General features: G+C 40.5%; 1 protein-coding gene across 3 annotated transcripts in view; it reads left to right on the top strand.

Annotated features, from left to right (window-relative positions):
• Positions 1-301: 301 nt before the first annotated feature.
• NAV3 (neuron navigator 3) overlaps positions 302-23765 on the top strand; it is an 832957-nt gene continuing 809493 nt past the window's right edge. For all 3 annotated transcript variants that reach the window (XM_045463549.1, XM_045463554.1, XM_045463556.1), the window contains exon 1: positions 302-572. The gene's annotated coding sequence lies outside the window, so the exon portion shown is untranslated. The remainder of the gene's footprint in view (positions 573-23765) is intronic.

A 23765-nucleotide genomic window follows, 5' to 3' on the forward strand; every position in this document is an offset into this window, starting at 1 on the left:
ATTCTGGAGAGGAGGCCGAGGCAGGTCTTCACGCACTCCCGCCGCCGTCCCCGCACGAAACTTTTCTCTCCCGGCCTGCTCTGTTCCTCCCGCCCGGGCAGAGACGGTGGGCGCCCAGCGTGCCCCTCTGAGGGCACGGGCCCCAGACCCCGAGAGGCGTCTGTCTCTTTAAATTCCAGCTGCGCGGTCGGGAAACAGCGCCACTCGGCGCCCAGGCCGGCTGGTGGCTGCGAGCTCGCTCGCGCTCTCGCTCCCGGCTGCGCGCCGCGGAGGGCTCGCTCGGCCCGCGGGCTGCTCGGCGGCGGCGGCGGCGGCGGCGGCGGCGGCGCGGGGCGGGGAGGCGCGGCCCGGCCGAGGAGGGAAGAAAGAGCGAGCCGGGCCGGGAGAGGCGCCGCGCCCGGTCCCGCGCCCACGCTCGGCGGCCCCAGCAGTTTCCTTCGGGGTGACGAGGATGTGCCTGGGCTGCGGTTTTTTTTTTTCCTTCTCAAGACGATTTCCATAGTAACCTGATCAAGTGGCTCAGTATCGCAAACCTGAGGATTTCCGCGGCCCGCCGGCTTGACCTCAGTCAGGTAACGCTGGGCTCCCGTTCTCTTCCATTGCAAACCGCTGCGCTCCTTCCAAACTTCCTTTTGTGGAAAATCGCCCAGCCCGACGCAGCCCGGGGTATTTGCAACAGCGTGTTCCTTCCCAGGTGCCTGCCACGGGTCTCCTTCCCTGTGCTCCCCCAGGACCTATGACCACATTATTAAAAAAAAAAAAAATTTTTTTTTTTTTTGGTCGTCTCCCTCCCCTTTTTGATTTTCCCATCTCTCGGCTTTTCCCTAGACTAGTGATGGGGGCGCCGGGAGCAGTCGGGGCGGGGGTGGCTAGCGCGGTCCAGGGAGTGGCGGGCTCGGCTGGGCGGGCTGCTGGGGGCTACTTGGGGCATCTCGGCGTGGCCTGCGCCGGGCTGGGGTCGCGGGGAGGGCTGTCCGCACCAGGGCGGCGCATCGGGGGAACCCCACGGCTCCAGACGAGAGAGCGAGGGAGGCAGGCTTGGGGGCGATGGAGCGCTCGGCTGGGTGGCTGGCGAGCGTCCAAACATCATAGCTTTCCTTCCTACTCCCCCGCCCCTCTTCGGGTTTCTCTCTTTCTCTTTCCCCGTTCTCATTTCTTTCTTCCTTTTCTCATCATCAGCTCCATTCTGTTCCCTCCCTTCCCTGTTTTTCCTCCCCTCGGTTCCTTTTTTCGTCTCCCTCTTAAAAGAAAGGGAATCGTTGGTAACCCTTCCCTTCTGCCAACATGGGAAGAGCCGTGAAACCTGCAGCGTGGCCACCTCAGCCAGGTCGTTTTCAGACTTGTCCTCATCCATCAACATATTTGTTTCCTGAGTCTATTGATCTCCCTCGATTCTGCAGAAATGCATTCTAAGCTGGGCTGTATGTCAGAATCAGAGTTCTGCAGCTCGCTTCCGTGCTCCAAGTATGACATGTATTGTAAGGGCTGAATATGTTTTTAAATCCTCCTAAACCATGGCTGTAAAGAAATCTTACGTTTTTAAAAATACGATCTTCTACAGAAAGTCTCAAATTATTGATCTATACGTACTCTTCTTTGAATTTTAATTTTAGGGCACTTGAGAGATACCCCCCTCCCCCAGTTTATGAGGAACATGCAACTTCTGTTGCCTTAATTACCTCCTCTTTAACCCTCATTCAGTTTTACACTTTCCAGTTACATGAATGAGTGGATCATAATTAAGGTTTAGAACCTTGCTTCCTAAAGTCCCAGCTGGCTGAAGTGGCATCCTCTGGTAGAAGGTGTAATAGAGTCAAGCGGGTAGAGGGTTCAGACAGACCATGCCAAGGAATAGAGAAGGCATAGCAACTCCTGTGTGAAAGACATGAGACCTAAAGACTAGATTCAGACTTTAGTCCTGAGGACATGATAGTACAATAAAACCCGACTTTTGCTTTGGTTCTTAGCATGTGTAGAGCTGTACTAGGTAGGTCTAAGTTAAAACTTATTTAAAAGTGGAGCCGCTCTAGTATGGAACCCGTTCTGCCTTGTTTATGTTTGAGGTACTTCCTCACTATGGTTTTATTTCTCCTTGAAACATGAGATGTCTGTATCATGTGGAAACAAAGGGATAAGACAGGAGAGCTTCCTTTTAACCAGAAATAGAAATTTTGTGGATTTTTGTTTCCCGAAAGATCTAGTTGTTACGCTCTCAAGTTTTCCTGAGGTCAAAAGATTTCATGGGTGAAAACAATGCTAATCAGTGGTTTTCCTCTGGTCTGTTTCAGTGGTATATAGTTCATATAGAAAAAGGTCTCTGTTTTAGTGAGGTCCCCTTGCCTCCTTTCCTTTGTCTGCACATTTGTTTTTAAATTCAACTATCATTGGATCTTGGGGCAGAGAATGGATCAGGAAGAAGAGAAACTACTGATATATTGGGAAGTATAACCGATAATTCTAATCAAGAAAAGATCATTACTGCCATGCCACTCCACACTGTTGACTTTTTTACCCAATTAAGAAGCTGTAGGTTTTAAATGTATTTTCATCTTCTTAATTCTACATCTAATACTTTTCATACCGTAGGTCATGTTTATCCAGTTCAGATGAATATTTACAGAAGACTTAAAATTCCCTTGCCACTGAAATCCAAAAGAGCATGTTTTTTCTTTCAACATTTTCTTCTTCCTTCTAGTGAGCAGCGATAGTAGTAATTAATGCTCCTACGTTGTTGTTTTCACCTGACTTCTGATGTTTGGTGTTTCCTGGTTGAGTGGGTTATCTTGACGTATGTACAAGATGTTCCTGGTGGACTGCATGGCACTTGAATGCACAGTTAATTATAGATTCAATGAAATGTTCATTTTTCTTGCCTTTGGTTTAAGAGATGCCATGCCCTCTTGTACATTTAATATTTTCATGTGACCGCTCCTCTTTTTGCATGTGTACGTGAAGGATTTAACGTGAAGTCTGTTCTGATTAATCCTTGCATGATTTGAAGTTAAATGGTGTATTAGGGACACATCATAAATTATTTACGTATTTTGAATACATTGATCCCCAAACCGTCTTTCCTCCTTGTGATTGCATCTATATGTGAATCATTTAATGAAAGGTTGGTAATAATGAGTTACCTGTTTTATGAAAGGGGGAGAATCCCTCAAGTTTACTTACTTCAAGTCCCCATTTTCCTGCAGAGGGATTAATAGATGTTTTTGATCTGATATTTTAATAGACTGTATTGCTGAGCACTGCTAATTACCGAGAATATATTTTGTTAATTCTGAAAATGGTACAAGATAAGACATCTTTCAAGTTGTCTGGAGGGCTTCAAGTGACTCATCCTTGTTACCCATGGCAACAGGAAGTGGTTGTCCTGGGTGCAAGCCGAAGTGTGGACAGAAATCCACACTTTGTGATCATTCAGGGACTTGATAGGAAAAGTGTGTTGGCTCCTATGAATAGTCTGATGTAAACTTTCTGACTTCACTCAGAACACTGATTCCCAGGCCTAGGTTTGCAGTTCTCCTTAGCTCCTTATTTACTTGAGGAGTGTTCTAAAATTCTCAGAAAACACCTGAGTTTACTGTTATTTTTGTAAGAGAAAAGAATTTATGGAGACATGTGCATATGTGTCTGACTTTGTGTGTAACTGGGATCATTAGGGTGAGAATATCACCAAATCAAATGAGAGTCTGTGAACCTTAGAAATGCTGGGAGTCAGGGAGCTATGCATGAAGTAGGAGCCAAGAGACCAAGGGTTATATATTCCTACTTGTCACTGGATCACAGTTACTCTTGGGATCGTCTCCTTATTCACAGATATCACTTAGTTTTGTTTTATCCAGGGGAAAAATGGGCACAATAATCTTTCTTTTCCTATTTTTGAATTCTCCAATATATGCGTAGATGACATATATACACAGGTGTACCTTTGTAGCCTGGTGGATGCTAGAAGATACACACTGCACACATTGAGAGGCAGCAGACAAGTGTTCTGAATAAAGGAAATCTTTACTTGTGCCATTGACAGATGGGTAATGATGGTGAATATTTCTTTCCATTCAGGAGAAGGTGATTACTCTCTATATTCTATGGATATGGGTAGTAGATGCTTAATGGCTAATCACATAACCTGGTATCCAGAACTGAACAATCCTAGCAGGTACCACCCTTTTACTTCAATGCAAGTAAGTAATAAATTTCTCCCACCTTAAAACAAAAAACAGTGTAAGATCTCCTCTTCCAACACCAACCCCCACCCTCCCATTTTGTAAGGAAAAGTAATTTTCTGTAAGGTTAAGTGGACCTCAGGGTAGGAAAAAAATCCCCAGAGGTATCTTTCTGCCCAGACTTCATTTTTCCTCCCAAGTCTGACTGTCAACAATAATATCTGATATGAGCCTCTGGTGGTGATATTTCCGTAGGTCATCATCCTTCTCTGTCCCAGATGAAGTCTCAGGACAAGCAATGCAGTAGCATAGATTCCGAATTTAATGCATCATTCAAGGTGGTTATGTAACTCAGCAGTCTTGTTAAAAACAAAAAAAAAAACAAAAAAACTCCCAAGTCTTTAAAAATTATACGTGTTTACTATTCTCTTATCTTAAAATGATTTTACAGTGTTCAGAGAAAATAACCCTGGTCCCTGTAGGGATTCAAAAGCTGCTTGTTCATGTCATTATATTAAACAGCGTTTGTACAATGATATTTTTTGTTAAACTATGCAACGTTTTCATAAGAGCATAGCGGTTGGGACAATTGCTAGTTGTGCTTGTTTGGATAAGTACTTGACAGAATGGGGACCTCGAGATTTCACGATCTGGAAATGCTGCCAATGCACAGGGCCAAAGTTTTTTTGAGAAAAGAAGGTAAAATCCGTGTTTTGACAAGAAGTAATTTGTAACACTTCAGGTGTAGTCGGGAGGATTTGAAACAGACTCGTGTATTTCTTTAGTCTTGATTTGTATATATTTTTATGTAGTCCATTCATATGTTGAACCATGGGCCTCCTATCCAGCTTTCAGTTTTCTCTACTGGGGAACATTAAAGTCTCTAACCTTACTTGGTACCTTTTGGTAGGTTTGTAGGGGTAGCACTGAGGAAGAAATGGTACCTTTTTATATCCTAATGTTGCAAATACAAGTGAGACCGCAAAGTCGGACCTTGAGGACCTTTTTCAATCAAAAGAAGCATTGTTATTGAACACCTTCTTACATTACCTTATTATAGGGAACCAAACATGATGGCTACTTGATTTTATTGCCCCATTTTAAGGCAGCACTGCACAGCACTTAAAGATGTAGCTTCTGGAGTCAACTGCTTGAGTTCGAATCTCAGCTCTGCCACTTACTGTGTAGGTTGTCACTGGTAATTTTCTTAATCTGAATCTGTTTCCCCATTTGTAAAATAGTTGTTTAGAAGGATTTTTGTGAAGATTAAACGAGAGCCTCTATTAATTTAATATTTAGGAGTGTTCCTGGCATGTAGTAAGTCTTCATTGCACATTCACTATCATTATTGGTGTTGCTGCTGCTGTGGCTGAAATGTATCAGAAGACTGTAGTTATTTTTATTAGATTTGTTTTTCTTTCCAAGTCTGATATGACGCATACAGAACACGTATCCACATAGGAGCTGTGCCACTCTCTTTCTTTCCCTCTTCTCCCCAACCCCAACTTCGCTTTTCCCCATAGTCTTAAGCTGAAAATACTGACCAGGTGCCTGGGAGAAAATAATACACGTTTTTGTTTGTTTGTTTGTTTGTTTTGGATCCATTCTTCAAGTTTCCAGAAAAGTTTATCCTATTCTTTTTTTTTATATGTAGTATCCAGATTATCCATGGGTTTTTTAAATTCAGTACTTGAAACCTGAAATCAGGATTAACTCCAGTAGTAGTATGTCCGTTAAACAACTTAACAAGCATAAAATTCCTACCTTTGGTATACAGTGCTTTTTAGTCACAATGACAACAGACTACTGTTACCCTAATGTAATCCTAAAGCAACAAGCTTTTGCTAAAGAGAGTTGCTGGACAGTTTTTGTGTGTGAAGTTATTTAAGGTCTTATGGATGAGAAGATGTCACTTGTTTAAAGATGTCCTGTTTCATCTTGGCTTTTTATCTTTTGTGAGTTCCAATATTAAGAGCTGCATTGAATAGGTAAGTTTCTTTATATGGTAAGGGAATGTCTTCATCTGTAAAATGAATGTATTGGATTAGTATGCTTAATTTTTTTTTATTATTATTATGGACTGTTTTGAATAAACACAAAAGTGGAAAGGATGGTATACTGGATTCCCAAGGACCTGTCATTCAGCTTCAACAAAGTAGGTGACCTCTTAAGATCCTTCCTGATTCTCTGACCATGGAAACTAACTTACTCAGGTTTTGAGAATCTAGAATATTTGATTTTAAAATAATATTGTTACTACTATCAATAATATGAATTCTGAGATAAAAGTTACTAGATTACAGGACTGAGCATTTAATGGCAAGTCAAAATAATAGACATATCATATTTAAGAATAGTTATTAAGGAATTGGGCTCTATAAAACCAGTCTGAAACTATATTGAGTGTTATCTTTCATTTGGAAGCTTATTTCAAGATTGCAATAATAGCCAGCCTGCAGATGGTCCCCAGTGGTCATTGGTTGTTGCTATTCATGCCTTTCTGAAGTTTCCTCCTACATTGTACCAGGGTTGTTCTGTGTGATCTATAGGATATGACGGAAGTGATGGCATTTGAATTGTGAGGCGAAGTCATAAAAGCCATTGCCACTTTTGCCTTGTTCTCTTGGATAACTCACTTTGGGAGAAACCACCTGCCATGTGGTGATGACATTCAAGCAGTCCATAGAGAATTATGTAGAAGTGAGGCCTTTTGCTAATTGCCAGCAGTTTTTCAGTTTACCAGCCATCCGAAAGGGGTCCTGTAACCCTGGGGAAGTACCAGATAACTGCAGTGCTGGGTAACACACTGTATACTCTTGAAAGACCACAAACCATCTAGTTAAGGCACTTCTGAATTTGTAACTCACAGGAGCTGCATGAGTTATTAAATGTTTACTATTTGTAATGGCTAAATTTTGGAGTAATTTGTTATGCAGCAGCAATATAAAAACCTTAAACTGCTTTAGGATTATTATTATAAATACTAGTTACTGTTTTATAGATACAGCTAATAGAGTTCTGGTCGACAGAATGCTGTTTAAAGTCTACACTTACCACAGTGAGTTATTGGCATCTCACCCTTTTATACTTTAACTCCTCAGAGTGACTCTTTTGTGGACATTATCCATAATTAAAGGAGCAGAAGACACGATGTTTCTTCTTTCATTAGTTGCTAACCTGGAACTTAATCCCAGCCCTTCCTTTTGGCAATCGTATATGTTAGCAATTCCACTGTTGTGGAATTTTGAAAGAAATCAGGGCTGGGGGTTGAGTACTCGGACATGTTTTAGCTTATATTTAGGTAAATTTTGAGATAGTATCATAGTCTACCTTCAGGTTACCCCCAGCACACACTAAGTCCTTAATGATGTAAGCTTTCATTGTCCTACAGACTTTTTTTCTGTTGCCTACTAAATAAGGTAAGATTAAAGTGCCCAAACTATAATATGCCCCAAATGAGACCCTGGTAACATTGTCTCTTGTAGCCATTCTTTATGAATTTGTATTTCAGGCTTTTGTGTGTATTGCTGGATTTCCCTTTTTTTAAAATTTTTTTTTTTCTTTAACGTTGATTTTTGAGAGAGAGAGAGAGCAAGTGGGGGAAGGGCAGAGTGAGAGAAATACAGAGTCTGAAGCAGGCTTCAGGCTTTGAGCTGTCAGCCCAGAGCCGGACACAGGACTTGAGCCCATGAACCGTGAGATCATGACCTGAGCCTAAGTCAGACGCTTAGGCTTAACCCACTGAGCCACTCAGGTGCCCTTGGGTTTCCTTCCCTTCTTAAGTGTGGTTCTGGATCATATGTATCGATCTGTTCTTCTCATTGTTTATCTCATTAAAAGTTTAATGAACTCTAAAACGTGGATATTTATCATAGGTAGAATAGGTTCTATGTAAGTGCAAGGTTTTGATATATCTGAAAATGTATGGATTAGAGAACCAAGAAAAGACAATTCCGTCACTTTTTACTTAATCTGTTTTATCTATGTAAATTACCATCCATAAAAATTTAAAAGGTGACTGAATCCTTAATATGTATAAGTTGGTGCTAGGAACCTTGGAGAATAAATACTAGGAAGTAAAGTTTTTAAGACTTTAGATTGGTGTGAGTGTTAGGCTCTTTTCATAAATGAGCCACCAGTCTTATGGTCTGGAGCATCAGGTGTTAGTACTTTTGCTGTGTGATTTGTTAGGTAGTGTAATTAATAGGATTCTTGCTCCTGAGAATTTTTCAGAGCCGTGGTTATCTTGGGATGAAACAGTAATGGTGTTCACTGACCTACACCAATATCATGCTCTCTGGGAATTGAAATTGATTTTTTTTGGGGGGGGGGTTCCTTGGCTATTTGAACAAACTTCACCTGGGAGGACTCAGAAAACCACTAAGCAGCCATTCAGAAATTAGTTTTTAGGCCCTCGGAAATAAGTTGCATCACCAGCCTCAGGAGAAAGTTAATGAAGTTACTAGTTTTTTATGTTTGAGCACAGTGTGCAGTAAGAACTACCTTTAGAATTGAGAATAAACAAACAGATCTGATTTTTTTGTTCTTTGTGAAATGTGTAGAAATTCAACCACTCCATGTTGCCAGTAAAAAGGATCTACAGCAGATGTGTATAAAGTCTGGGAGTGTTTTCTTAGATGTCTTTTGATAAGTGTGCTTTTGTGTATTTGATGGATAATGTGTCCCATCTTGTGTGCTTGTTTTATGTGCTATGCACATGTGGCATTGCATTAATTTACCCTACCCCATGATGTAAACATGATGTTTAAACAAAAGTAAAGTTTATAGATATACATTAATTGGCTTCTATGCTGTGATGAGGATATCAGGGGTACAGAAATGAGTAAGACAAGGTCCCTGCCCTGCCTTCGAGGCAGTTGAATGTGCTTAATTTGAATTTATTTTATTTTTTTTATTTTTCAGAGTGTTTAGCTGCTTATTTATAGCTAGACTTCACAATTTATAATGGTGAAGCCGCACTCAACCTAAGATCAGGTTGAATTATGTTACCATAATTGAGAGTTATCCTGAGTTCTACACTGTTAATGAATGCTAATGCTCTTTTGAAGGTCTCCTGTATATGGCCTCAGTAACCACAAAGGCTTTTCTGCCTCCAGCAGATAAACTCTCAATAATGTCACAGGAAGTTGCTTTAGAAATTATGCCATTACCTATAGCTTTTTCCTTTTTTGCGAACTAACTAATAATGTCTCTTCAGGGTATTCCCTATAGGGCAAATGTCTGTATCATACTTTGGAAATGCATTTCCACTCTGGTAGGGAAAAAATACATCTCATGAACTTTTAAACTTCCTGATGTTAGTGCTTGTTAAATGTAGAGTTTAAGAATTGAGGTGGGATTTCTTTGGTAGTATGTTAGGGTCCCAGAAATATCTGAATCGTCCTTGCCCTTCCCTCCATCCCTGTGCAAGGACCCCAGGGAAGATCTTTGCATGCAATAGCAGCCGAATGGTAATCAGAATACCATTTTATTAACGCCTTGAGATGGTGCAATTTTCCCTTGATGCAGGCTTCTTTGGAAGATGGTTTAGAATACATACTTTAGTCTTGAATCCATATATGTATATATATTTAGTCTTGATATGCTCTGGTCTCAACACAGTTTAGGGAGTGGACGTCAAAAAGAGAAAGAGGGATCCTAATTTAACTCAATAGCCATATAAAACCCAGAAGTCAAAGGAGAGTGAGAGGGAGTAAACCTTGGTTTTGTGCTCTTTAAAGCATAATCACTCTGCCCACTAATAATTAAAGTTAAGTCGCTGTTTTTGGATCTTTCCTAATAGAAGAGCAATTCCTCCTTTGAAGGGAGTGGTCAGAGGTGGCTTTGCTGAGGAAGGAGAGAACAAACAGTATGGATAAATTATGGCACAGGTCAGAATCTCTTACTGAAACCCTAGGGATCAGTATTTCAGAATGTGGACTTTCTTGTATTTTAGAAAGAAAATAGTGTGTGTGTGTGTGTGTGTGTGGTGTACACACACACGCGCGTGCACACACACACACACACACACACACACAGTGCATTATGTAACAATCTGACCATGGCCTGGGGCAGTGTCTCTTGGTTCAATAAATGACTATTTCTGTAAGGAAATCCATAAATAATCAGAATAAGTGGAAATAGTAGACAGAAGAATGCCCCTCTCCCAAAATACCACATCCCAATCCCCAGAACCTGTGGATATGTCCCTTTTCATGGCAAAGGGGACTTTGCACCTGTAATTAAGGTTTAAGGGGTTTGTGGGCCCAATCTAATGACATGGGTCCTTAAGAAAGCAGAGAACCTTTCCCAACTGTGGTCACAGGAGATGTGATGATGAGAACAGGGACAGAGAGGTGTGACCTGTCTTTGAAAATGGGGAAGAGGAGCATGGGTGAAGAAACACAGGTGGCCTGTAGAATCTGAATAGGGCAAGGAAACAGATTCTCACCTAGAGGCTCTAGAAAGGAATGCAGTTAGCTCAGTGAGACCCTGGTTGGACTTGAACTCCAGAACCTAAAGACAATACATTTATGTTGTTTTAAGCTGCTAAAACTATGGTAATTAATTATAGCAGTGATAGAAAATGAATATGGTGAGAGAGACTATATAGCCTTATTTTACTTTCTAAAGTGAAATGGGTTATAAAAACCTTGTTGATTTTCAGAGCTTTCACTATATGAATTGGATTTAGGGATTGTGGACCAGTAGAGAGAACCAGGAATCTTGATGTTTTTACTGGATGACTTGACTTTGAGGTTTCCACTGGATGACTTATTGGTGTTTGAATTTTTAGCAGTGGGAAGAAGAGCTTCTTAGAAGAAAGCCTTTTAATTGTTACCATCCTAATCTTTGAGCCTTTGCTGATTTCTTTGTATTCATTTCTATTGCCTTCCTGGATCTTACAATGGTTGATGGTTGATGATGGCTCTGGTTCACTGTCAATCAGATCAAGGTAATGTAGGTGAAGGAACTCAAACTCCAAGGTACTATGCAAATGCACATTGGTCCTTGTTGATTGTGTTCATTATTATTGAGCAGCTGCCTCCTGTCCTTCCTTCGTTCTAGCCTGGTTGCGGGGTAGAGGGGAAGAAATACTGCAGGATGATTTTGTGAATGTGGCAGCAGCACTGTCTCTTCCTCTGGGCTGCCAGAAATCCTCTCCCCTCTACTATACCTCAAGTTGCCTACAGTGTGTGTGGCTACAAGGTAGGCGGCACCTGGAATGAATGTCTTATCACAGCAAGGGTGGATACCCTTGGGCTCATCCATGTACCTCATTGTCAGCCATTTACCTTTAATTACATTAAAATTTTAAGTAGAAGAACTCTCCATATTCTGCTTCTTCTCATGGCAGAATCCAGGGCAAAGTCTATGTGTAGATGGTTTCTAGAAAATCTCCCACAAGGTATATAAAGTGCATTTTAGAACATGGGGCAGCAGTTTACGTAAAAATACGTTGTTTATTTTCTTATGATGTTGTGCTGTTGCATTATATCCCATTATTATGAAATGATTGTAGTTGTCGGATTCATGTTTGAAGGTTATTCCATGAAATCTTTCAGAATAATGATACTAGATCTGAGTCAAATTAAGATGCTTAACTTCGAGCGTGTCCCTTGCAGTGTCCTTGATTTGTAGCTGAATCTTTAGGATCATCAATTGTCCTATTGATTCTTTTGATGTCCAAGTGCTGGGAGAGTGAGTCTTACTTTGTTAGGTGCCTGGTGTATGTGTGTGGTTGTGTGAGGTTGTGTTCCTGTTTGATCTTCATTTTCAGTAAATTGGTAGGTTTTGAGCTGTACTTAATGACCAAATGTGTGAATCCAAACCTTATTCCTTAGTAAAGACATATCTCCTTTTTGCCCCAGTGCCTACATTGCCCTTATCAATAACACAAGACTTTTCTTCATCAACATTTTCAGTAGGACATTTTAAATCTTTTCTTAGCTTTTGGCAAAAGTGATTGCGATTCAAATACAACTTTGCAACTTGCTCTACACAAGTACCTGTTTTGAGACCTCATGTCTATGTAATCAATAATAAGATTTTGCTATTTATGCACAATTTTAAATAGTTTTATTTAGATCAGGGCCTAAGTGAAAATCCGGCACATTGGGAACTCTGGAGAGAAATTTTGTCCCTTGAAATCTATCCTGTAATTGCTATGATACATAATCATAAGTTTGTTTCAACACTTACTGAATACTGAATTTTAATTCAAGTGTATATTTAAAGTAGTTTCAGAACCTAGAGAGTGCCTTATTCTTCATGCCACGATGTATTGGGCTCTGGGCTATGTGCTAGAGATGATTGGGGAGCGAAGGATGTAGCCTTTGCCCTTAAGGGAAGGGAAGGGAAGACTTGTGGAAAGGAAAACGTGGCAAGTTCTGTAGACAAGTATAAGGATCCATGGAGGGGAACAGATAAAGGAGGGGAAGGCTGCTTCTGGATGGGGAAAATGCAGTATGCTTGATGGATTAAGTGGCTTTTGACCCATGAACACATGCAGAAGTACAAGGATGGATATTGTCATTGGGAAATGGGGTAGTAAAGTATGCAAGTAAACTTGAATCTGCTCCATGGCATACGGATCCCTGGGATTTGGCCCTGCCTCCTCTTGCGTCGGGTCATCTTTATCTCCCATTGAAGGCGTGTTGAGCTATTTGTAATTTCCTATAAGTGTCCTGCTCTTTCCACTTTGGATCTGTGCTAACAGGTACAGTTGCTGTACAGTGAGCTTTCCATATTGAGTTTTTTTTTTTTTTAAAAACTCCCCTTAAGATGTAGGCAATACTCCCTGTAAATCACATCTTGATAGTTGTTCAGTCTTGGGGTGCCTGGGTGGCTTGGTCGGTTAAGCGTCCGACTTCAGCTCAGGTCATGATCTCACGGTCCGTGAGTTCGAGCCCCGCGTCGGGCTCTGTGCTGACAGCTCGGAGCCTTGAGCCTGTTTCGGATTCTGTGTCTCCCTCTCTCTGCCCCTCCCCTGTTCATGCTCTGTCTCTCTCTGTCTCAAAAATAAATAAACGTTAAAAAAAATTTAAAAGATAGTTTTTCAGTCTTGCCAGCTACAAAGTTTAAGAGTTCCAGAGTTCGTAGTAAGGGATGTTTGTTGTTGAACACCACTAGTGCCTTTTATGTATTTGTTCCTTTGTTTTTTCCTGAAGCTCGTCTATTGCTGAAAAGGCACTGATGGCAAAGTAGCTGCTCTTAAGGATCTCACTGCTGGCGAGACCCTGAACAGTAGTTTTAATGTGAAACTTTCATAGCCAATCTAGATGTGTGAAGAAGATGCAGGGGAAAGCACAAGTGGGAGTGACCATTCCTCCTGATGGCAGGGCGTCAGGGAAGGATGCCCAGAGCGGAGATGCTTGAACTGAGTCATGAGAGATGAGTGGGAACCTGCCAGATGGACAAAAGGGAGTAGGATGTTTCAGCATGTGACTCCACAAGTGGAGAAAGACCTAGGGGAACATGAGAAGTTTGGGAACAGTCAGTCCCCAGGAGCAAAAATGCGCGCATGGGTCAGGTGCAACATGGTGAAGCTGGAAGGGGAGGCAGCCCAGAAAATGTATAATTCTAGATGAAGGAGTTTGTACTTTATTCTGGAGGTAGAAGCGATCATTGAAGAGTATTGAACAGGGATGCCATGTATAGAATTCTGTTTGAGAGGGGATATCACAATTACAAGATGGTAAAATTGTTTAGTGCAGAGCAGTACCATATAAAAAGTCTAGTCTTTCAATATGATAACACTTCTTAGAGACTTTGTGTATGTGGACAAGTGATTCAGTTTCTCCAGATCTTAGTTTCTTCATCTGTAAGTGGGAATGATAATAGCACTTGTCTAAGAATTGAGGTGGCAATTAGGTGGACTATTGTTGCTAAATAACCCAACAGCGTACTAAGTGTATAATAATTAAATTACATTTATTATGCATTTTGATTTTATTAAGAATAGTGAATAGGTGTCCAGCGAGAGGTTGGCAATGTAGAAAAAGAATGTTTCATTAGAAGTCAAATGCAGTGTGTATTATTGTAACCTCACAATAAAGGACAAAATCCATAAGCTGAATTTTAAATATTTTTTGAAATCTGAGATTGTCCTGTTTACCTGCCTGAGGAAAGAGCATTGGAAAATGAGATGTGGTATAAATTAAAAAGGAATTGCTAATGTGGCCAACGGTGTGTGGAACCCTGACTGGAATTAGTCAAATTTGAGTGAGGTTATTGCAATCTCATCCCATAATTAGCATTATTGTGTCCCTGTATCAGTAATGTAGAGTCATTTCATGAGGCAATCTACAAAAAACAGGGGATGTTTAAGGTTGAAAGAGTTTCCTCTGCCATGACTCAGTTGGTCCAGAGAAATGTGAGCTGAAGCCTAGGGCACCAAAATGGTATAAAGGTTGGTCATGGCTTCTGCTGGCCTTTTAAGGCTGAATAATTGTCAGTGACTTGTGGATAACCACAAAACTGTGTTTGAATATTCACTCGAAAATCATTCACATTATGGGTCAGCAGATAGTAACCATTTTTAAATGTAATAAAAAATATTTAGGAAAGAGTAAGACATAGATTTAGTGGTTCTGTTGGTAAAAATGTGTGTATCAGTGAGTACAAAGTATTTCATAAACAAAAACATTCTCACAATATCAGTACTCTTGTATACCAAGATGTATTATATGTATCATTGGTCTTTCTGTTAGTAAAATACCAAATGATATTTTTACAAAATAGGCTATGAAGTATCAATCTATGGTTTTATTAATTGATAATTATATTTTCCTTGCTATTTTAAAAAGTGTTTTGGATTATCTCCCTATTACCATAGCAAGATTTTTAAGGTAATTACCATGATAATTTCTTTGGCTGAGTGTGGTTTTATTTCACTGACTTTCCAAATGATGTTGAAACATTCTGCTTCTAAACAGCAGGACTTTTTTTTTTTTTTTTAATTTTTAGTGTTTGTAACTTCTTATATAATCTAATAGAAAGGTGAAGTCAGACCTTGGTCTTTTTTGTTGAGCAGTTACTAAAGATTGAATGATGAATGATTGTTACTCTCTCAGTCATGTGAATCACCAGTACCCAAGGAAGGCACAGTCTAGAGAAGTTTTTAATGATGAGTTGGTGCCATTAATGAAAAAGAAGTGGGTGGTAAATTATAGATCCAAGCCCTTGAAAATTAACCTCTCGCTCGTGTTATTAGTTGGATTTTTTGCCTAGAGCTACAGTTTAATTTTTTTGATAAAGCCATTTATTGCCCTCTAAAACATGTTTAAATTAGAAAAATACTTCTTTTGTGTTGCTTACCCAAAAGGAGCAATTTACCAGTGGCCATGATATAGTTGTTTTTCTCATTTGCATTCTTAACCCCCTCTTAGGGCTCTTGTTTGGAGCTGGTATAGATTTATTTGTAGAGGAGGACACATTGAATTGGATTTAGGATTAAATGAATTCCATGAATTAGAAGGATGACCTTGTAGACAGAAAAAGATTTCATTACACGTCTTCCCTGCTTCCACTATATTAGAATTTGTGTTGCGTGTCTCATGCTTAAACCTTTCGTGTGTGTGTGTGTGTGTGTGTGTGTGTGTGTGTGTGTGTGTGTATGTGTGTGTTACATCAAAAGAATAGATGGAAATTCAGCACCCAGGCAGTGGACAATAAATTGACTGAGTTCTAATTGTGAAGATTGTAGTACTGCATTTCATTTTCCCTCCTGTCATTCTCAGCAAATAATTCTATTTACATTTCAGCCTCCAAACATCTTTGTTTGGGCATGATGGGAATACCATGCGGGCAAATGGTTTTATGGTTAGAATGCTGGTTATATGGATTTTTGTTTTTTGTGTGTGTAGCCAAGTAGTGTAAAGTCTGGTGTTTTGCTCAGGTATTGAAGCTTTGCAGGACTGAGAGAGGATAAAATAGAGGGGGATGGAAGAGTGGAACTGCCCGTGTCTTTTTCTAGCAGAAACACGGTTCATGGCTGTATGCTAGAAGGGGAGGCTTTGGAAGCTTCAAAAGGATCAAACCAAATAGCAGGTTCTAACAATTTACTGCTAATTGATGAGCTTTAGGTATAAAGGTGTGCAATTACATGCAATTGCAGCCAACTGTGGGTTTTTTATTTTTTTAATTTTTGTTGTTGTTAAGTTTATCTGACTTTTAAACCAGATTCATTTGCTGTCTGTTCAAATTGGTTTTATTCTTCACGAGGGCCTGATTGATTTGACCAAGGACTGCACCTTCATGATAGCTAGCTGTTGACAATGGGGGGTAAATTAAAATAGCCTATGGCCAGGTCAGACTATCTCTGAGACGTAACTGAAGAGTCCTTTAGGCCTGGTGACTCAAAGTGCTCAAATTCTATTTTCTACTCTGGTTAAAAACAATTTTAAAAATGGTAGCCTTTAAAGTATGTGAGATACAATAAATTGCTTCCTCTTTCTACAAATTGGTTTAGAAAAAATCTTTAGGAAGTATACAAAAAAATATGTTCCCATGGCGGTTTAATGTTACCAGGAAATCACCTAGTTTGTATTTGTTGCATTGTTGCATTTATATGGTTAGTTTGGCATATAATAGTTTAAAGTTTGGAAGGATATAGTACCTGTATTTGCTCCCAATTTATAGGCAACTAAACTGAGGCTCAGAATAAAATTCAATCGTTTATTTGAAATCACAGAAGTGATTACAGTGGAATTAGAACCCTGTTTCACAAACGTCTAGACTTTTGAATTTGCGACTGTGATTAAGCAAGGCATGTAGTTAGTTGCTCAGGCAATGGCGCAGGGATTCTATTACAAATTATTTCTGGGGCCTTCTCAACCATGATAGGTCTTTAGTTATGCCTCTGCAGCACTGAGGGAAGCCAAACATATTTTAAAATCAGTAATGACAGTGGAAGGAGGAAAACAAGAAGCCTGATCTGCTTATTGTACTAGGCACAAACGGAAGGAGCTCTTCTTTTAAAACACTTTTCTGTTTGTGTTTTGGGATCAGTGTGTCTCATTTGTGACATAGGCTTCTGTAAAGTCAGTAGTTTGAATGAATGGTGAATTATAGTTACACAATGCAGTCTCTTTCTTCTATACATCATAAATCGATCAAATTTGACAATTTTTGTTTCCATTCTTGCTGAAAATGATCATTGTGGATACTTTGCTCAATTTCCCCAAGAGTATATGACTTAATATTATCATTTTTTTTTTCATTCTTGAAAGGAGCTAATAAAACCTGCCTCTGGGATGAATAAATACATTATTATAGGTGTTGAAATTGTTTAAATAGGAAATATTTATCCCCTCCTTGAGTGAAGCTATATTATCCCGAACATAAACATTGTCAGTGAAAGAGTTTGAATGTGCCCTTCAGTCAACTCAAGATCACTTTGTATAGCTAGGGCTCAGTCAAATATCACTTTTAATCATTTAATTACATAAAGGAGATCAGGTTTTCCTGCCAAACAAATGACTGGGGAGGAATAATTCTGTAAGTGGACAGTCCTGCATGCCTCCCCTCCCCCAAACAAAATAGTTTTTTGAGGAAACAAGGCTCACAAGGTTAAAGTTGTATATGCCTTAAATTTTGGAATACTCATTACTTTAGAAGGACCATGGGAACACTTTATTGTATTTAGGGAAGAAAATTAGTTTGGCATTCTGCCCCTTCTCTCCCACCATCCCTGCCATTAAATTCTTGAGTCTCCATGTTTCCCTTTCTGTATTAACCTTTCCTCTCCAATTCTTCCAGGTGTCCTTAGGCTCCGAAGGCCAAGAACACAACCTTCTCCTTGGTGGCAACATCAGTTTGTCATAGGGACAGTATCCTGTGTCTCCTAGAAAACCGTTTTCAACTTCCTGTGGTTCTTTTTTTCGAAGCCATATGCTTGCATAGGGCTTTAGATATTCACAAAACCTTATGCAGTTTACACAGTTAGTCATATGTATGTTCACCTCATTGAGGCCCAGTGAGGCTAAGAGATTTGCAGAAGCCATTTTGGAGTGGAGATAGGAGTGCTGGTCTGATCTTAGCATTTAAACTAGGAAATTCAAAGGTAGAACAATTGCCAGGGTGAAATAACCTATTCATCTTCCTTGTTACAGCGTGGTCTTGGTTGCAATAGGAAGTCCTGTCTCCAGCATCTATTACCCTGAGCACATGCAATAAATATTTTCTAAAGCTGCAAGAGTTGGGAAAGTAACCTATTGTTCCACTGCAGGGACTATTGAAAAACATGCCAGAGCTTTTCTCATCACTGCTCCATTGCTTATTGCCTACTTCTACTGTTGAGTTTTTCTTCTGTCACTAGTAAGGTTTCAGGTAAATATTAGGAGATGAGTAGAGATTGACAAGATTTTTTCACATCAGCATGTTAGAGTATTGCTGGGAACCTGAGAGTGTACGGTATTGGGAGTATATTGGTAAGGGCCTTGTAACCCTTGTCCAATTCTCTCTGCATTTGTGTTTTCTAGGCAGGCCTCTGGAGGTAGCAGGGCTATGCTGAGGTGATATGGCTGGGTCAGCATTTCCAGGGTACTGCATGATTTCATCCTGACTGAGGTTCAGAAGTCTCTTTCCCCTAGCTAGCAAGAAGTCCTGTTGGGATGTTAATGGCCCACATAGGATTTGTTCCTAAGGATTGGGTGTAAAAACTGATCCCTTTTCAGGGAGGCACGAAATAAGGGACGCCCCATACACATATGAGGTCACGTTCTGAAAGGCAAGGATAGTGACCATGCGGCACGTCAGGACTATCAGCCATAAAGAGTGGTGCACCTGCAGAAACATTTATCAACTCACAGTACTTTTAAAGATGGGAGAAGACTGTAGTAAATGTGTGCCCCGAGGTTCATGGAAACCGGTAGGAAAGTGCTATGAAATCTCACCTGTCATCCAAAATCTGAATGCAGGTTTTGCTTTCAACTTCATAATTTTTGTGTTATTGGTTACATTACTCAAAAACATAAAATTGAAAATGTAGACATAAGAACTGTTGATACTGGAATTCTCCTATCCTTTGGTGCATGTTTCTGGATCATCTTCAGACAGTGTTTATACCTTAAGTCCTAACTCTACTGAAAAAAAAATCCAACACCTGGCATAACTTTTCGAAAGGACCATACATGCAGGCTCTATGGTGTTTGGTTAATACCCAGGGTGAAGAGTCTGTGTGTTATAAGGGAAAATTTCCATTTAAATTTTTTCTATGCCCATTATTAGGTTATAATGGAATCATTTCCCCTGTTGGTGAAACATATTAAAACAAAAAGCAAATAAAACATTTATTTGATAAGAGAATAGTACCATACAGGAGGAAGACTTTTATGAGCTAGGTTCTGATACTGGCTGAACCATGTGAAAATGTGGGGTCTTAGGCAGATCTATGACCTTTCTGTTGTGGGTGACTGCATCATTTGTTGTCCCTTTGTGGAGGTGCTTTTCAAAATTACAGTGAGTCATCAGACATGAACCAGGACTGTCCTGGGCAAACTGATTACCCTTGCTTCAGTTTTTTTTTTTTTATGTTTGTTGGTGAAATGAGATGGGTGGATTAGGTTAGATGTTTTTAAGCAGTTTTTCCTTCAAGAAGCCCAATTATAAAACAAATAAGAGGCAAGTTCAATTTGAAGCATGGGCAGGGGGCAGGGCTCCAGTTCCCCACCCTCCCGCCCCTGCATACTCCGCCCGAAGATCCTGAGGGATCCCTGGAGCAGTTTGAAAACTCTCACACTCCAGTGTATCCCACCCATCAGTCGCCTCTCGCTGGTTTCCTGTGCCCCATCTTCAGGACAAGAAGGCAAACGCCAAATCTAAGTATTGGGCCAGTGCAAATCCTAGGAAGAGAAAGGATGTAATCTCACCTGAGGCAACAAGGTATACCTTTTGGGCTTCATCATCTTCTTTCTGCTTCCCCTTAACTATTTGCTTTTCTCAGGGGTAGGAGCTTGGGCGAATTTTGTTTCTTCTAAACTTACTGTTTTTTGTTGGAAACGCCTGAACCTTCAAAATGTAATTTTAGGGGTGGAGACATAGATAAAGCCTTTAAAAACAAATATTAAATGAGGAATTCTTCTGTGTGTGTAGGAAAGTGATTGGGCCATTCCCTGACCCTCCACACTCATCAAGAAGAACATTCCAGTGCTGAGACCACAGGTCAGACACAATGTAAGTAAGCATAAGGCTATTTTCAGGGAGGTGTATGAAGGTACACAAGAAAAGTAATAACCTTGACTTGTCTACTAATTTCCCCAGTGCAACTAATGAGTTAATTCTATCATTTGCTCTTTATCTCCTTGTTTCTCTGCTGTATTCTTTTCTCTTCCCAGTTTCTTTATTGCAGACATCTCCTCCATCTTCCTGCACATCATTTGGAGTGTTGTTCCTAAGATCACCCTAATCGCTGTGTCTCAACAGTTCTCTCAATTAAAGCTGCCTCTCCTCTATGCCTGTAACATCCAGACAGTAGGAATCCAAGGTCCTTGCAGAGGGTGGGGAATTAAGTCCCCCCCCCCCCCCCACCACACCACTGTTGTACTAGCAGATAAGTGGCTGAGAATGAATGTAACACTCCATCCACACTGGACATTAGCTGTAACAAAGGGGAGCAGAAACCAGCTTCTGATCACTCCTGTATTTGTATTCCCTCATTATTGACTGGGGCAGGCTCTTGCATTTTTGTGTGTCCTCCCTTCTCAGTGATCATTGGGAGGTTCCTTCACATGAATGTCATCAGATTCGTAGGCTCAGTGGTCTTAGACCTGACCTGAGGCAAGTGGACATTTTTTTTTTCTGTTATTTCTTTTTAATGTACTATGTTTTTTTTTTTTTTTTTTTTTCTGATTTAAGTTCTAGCACTGCCTTGGGCTAATAATATTCCCATCTAGGTTTGCTCATCTTTGGAATTCAGCTGCTTCTTGGTTGATGTTCCCTCCCTTTCCAGTGCATTTAGTTGTCTGGACTATTGCAGGGGCGATTATCTGAGAATGAACGGCTAGAGGATGATCCCTATCTATAACTGTTTGATATGTGGTAGGAGGCATCCATATTGCTACAGATAACAGACATGATCTGCAGTGGAAAATTAGATAACTTTGGTTTCTTGGAGAGGCATGAGATTGCCCTGGTTATGGACATCTCTCCAAAGTAATTCAGCAGCCATCATTTATTCTGTGTCTAATGTGTGCCATGCTTTATTCACATACTTTCCCACTTAGTATATCGATATCAGTTGTTGTTAGTATCCTGTTGCTGCTGTAACAAATACTACCAATATAGTAGTTTAAAACAACCATAATATGTCACAGTTAGGAATTGAAAAGGTCACAAATTTCTTCTAGTTATGAAGGTCAAAAGTCCTAAAATCAAGGTGTCAGCAGGGCTTTGTTCCTCCTGGAGGCTCTAGGGGAGAGTCTGTGTGCCTGCCTTTCCCAGCTTCTGGAGGCTGCCCACATTCCTTTGGCTCATGGCCCCTCCTCCATCTTGTAAGCCAGAAGTGGGTCATCTTCAAATCTCTCCTCTGACCCCTGCATTTGTCCTCACCTCTTTTTCTCTGATTCTGGTTCTCCTTCCCCCTCCTTCTCTTAGAAGGACCCTTGTGAGTCCACCTGGATAATCCTGGATAATCCTCCCGTCTCTGGATCCTTTATTTAATCACATCTGCAAAGTCCCTTTTGACATATAAATGACCACTGGATTAGAATGTGGCCCTTTTTGGGGGACCATTATACTGTCTGTCACAGGAGGAAAGAGCTCCTACCACTGGAACAGTAGCAGTAGTTTACAAGTAGGAAGTTCCTACTCTTCATCTTACTTAATTTTCATCACAACCATGGGAGGATGGCATCTTATGGTAAGGCACCGAGGCTTGGTGAGGTTAAGTGACTTGTCTAAAGTCTTGCCACTTGCCACATGGCTGCAGGCAAAGGATTGTGGTCCAGGCTCTTTGATGCCGGCGTGCATACTCTTAACCACTCCGCTATTCCACGTTTATTACCTTTCGGTACAGACAGGCGTAAGTGAAAACAGGGTGTTTTCTCTGGCTCACCCAGGTAGTCGATAAACAGGGTCACTATTCAGACTGGATCTCTTCGATTCCAAAGCCTCAGTCTGAAATGCTGTTGGCATGTGCTGATATTATACCTTTGTTCTACCAAGATTTTTGCTTTTAGCTGTGGTTCCCATGACCTTTGTTTTGTTTGTTTGTTTGTTTTTTCCTTTCCGGATTGTGCTTATTTATTGGTGAAGTCAGGTGGAGAAGGTTGTCACTTAGGTCATGATGTCACGGTGTTGACAGTTACTGGGCAAAGGCCTTTGGCCTGAAGCCGCTGAGCTATCCTGGTTTGTGGCTGCCGCCTGCTCTCTTCAAGTGGAGTTCTCGGACTGGCTTATAGGTTGAGGTGACCACTGCTGCCTCATTTGGAGCAGAGACCCTGACTTCCATTGAATTTTAAACACCGTCTCTGCAATGGAAAGCTAATGTTTTATGGAACCAGCCCCAATTTAGTTACCATAACAACTTGGTAATACTCCTTCTGTCTTGGCTTACTGCCTCAGAGTGTGATGTACAGCAGTCATTCTGGCCAGCTGAAATGGGCTCTCACCTTATTCTTGTCAGGCATATTGATAAATAGCTCTGTTTCATGACACATTTCAAAGTCATCACTTTTTTTTTTTTTTTTTTTTTTTTTTTTTATGTTGCTGACCTTCCCTTTAAGCTTCAGGTTGTATAAAGAGAAGCTGCTGGAGTCACACCATGATTGTGCTGCTTTTTTGTTTCTGAGCTATTTTCTCACAAAATCCTATGTCCGTGTGGTGGGGGAGGGGGATAAGGAGTGAGATAAGTAGATGATTGTGTTCATATTCTTGGAGCAGACTGTCGTAGAATCATAGCGGTGTCTTTATGTCATCTGCCAAAAAGAAAAAGAAAAAAGCTTGAAATAATGTTCAATTTAATCTCATTCTTTATGCAGTAAATTTGATGTCCTCTGGAAAAGGTGTGGGCAATACAATCAAAGAGAGGGTTCATTTCTTTCATTCAAGCATTTCGTATGCACTAAACCATTCATGTCTAGTATTGCCTTGATAATCAGTAACCTGTAGCAGAATTTAAATTTTGCATAGGAGAAATAGATGGGCTGGGGGAATTTGAGGGGAAGCAGACATAAGGATTTTGTCTTGTATTCTAGTAGGTAGGAGAGTGTTCTCTGTTTCAGGAAGGATTAATAGGTATTCCTTGGAGAGGTGGGGAGGAAAAGGCAGAGTAATGAAGCATTCTTTATTCCTCTCTGGGAGATACAGAATCTATATTCACATTCCAAGGCTCTGAAAAGTCCAGCAGCAGAGAAACCTATTTAATTAACTGTTTTATTCAGCTGCGGGGGCTGTAGGGGCCCCGTTTCCAGCAGAGCATCTGTGAATATCTCCTAGAGCACCGGGAAAATGGTGCTTTAGAACAATAATGATAAAGAGGAAACCAAAGCCAGGATTTCACCTTGTGTTCTTAACCATTTCTGTAGTGATTCAGCTATGGGGCAGACTCAATAATTTTATTCTTCGTTATGAGCTGATGTGTTGTCTACTCCC

Source organism: Leopardus geoffroyi, chromosome B4 (assembly GCF_018350155.1).
Source record: "Leopardus geoffroyi isolate Oge1 chromosome B4, O.geoffroyi_Oge1_pat1.0, whole genome shotgun sequence".
NCBI classification, from domain to species: Eukaryota; Metazoa; Chordata; class Mammalia; order Carnivora; family Felidae; genus Leopardus; species Leopardus geoffroyi.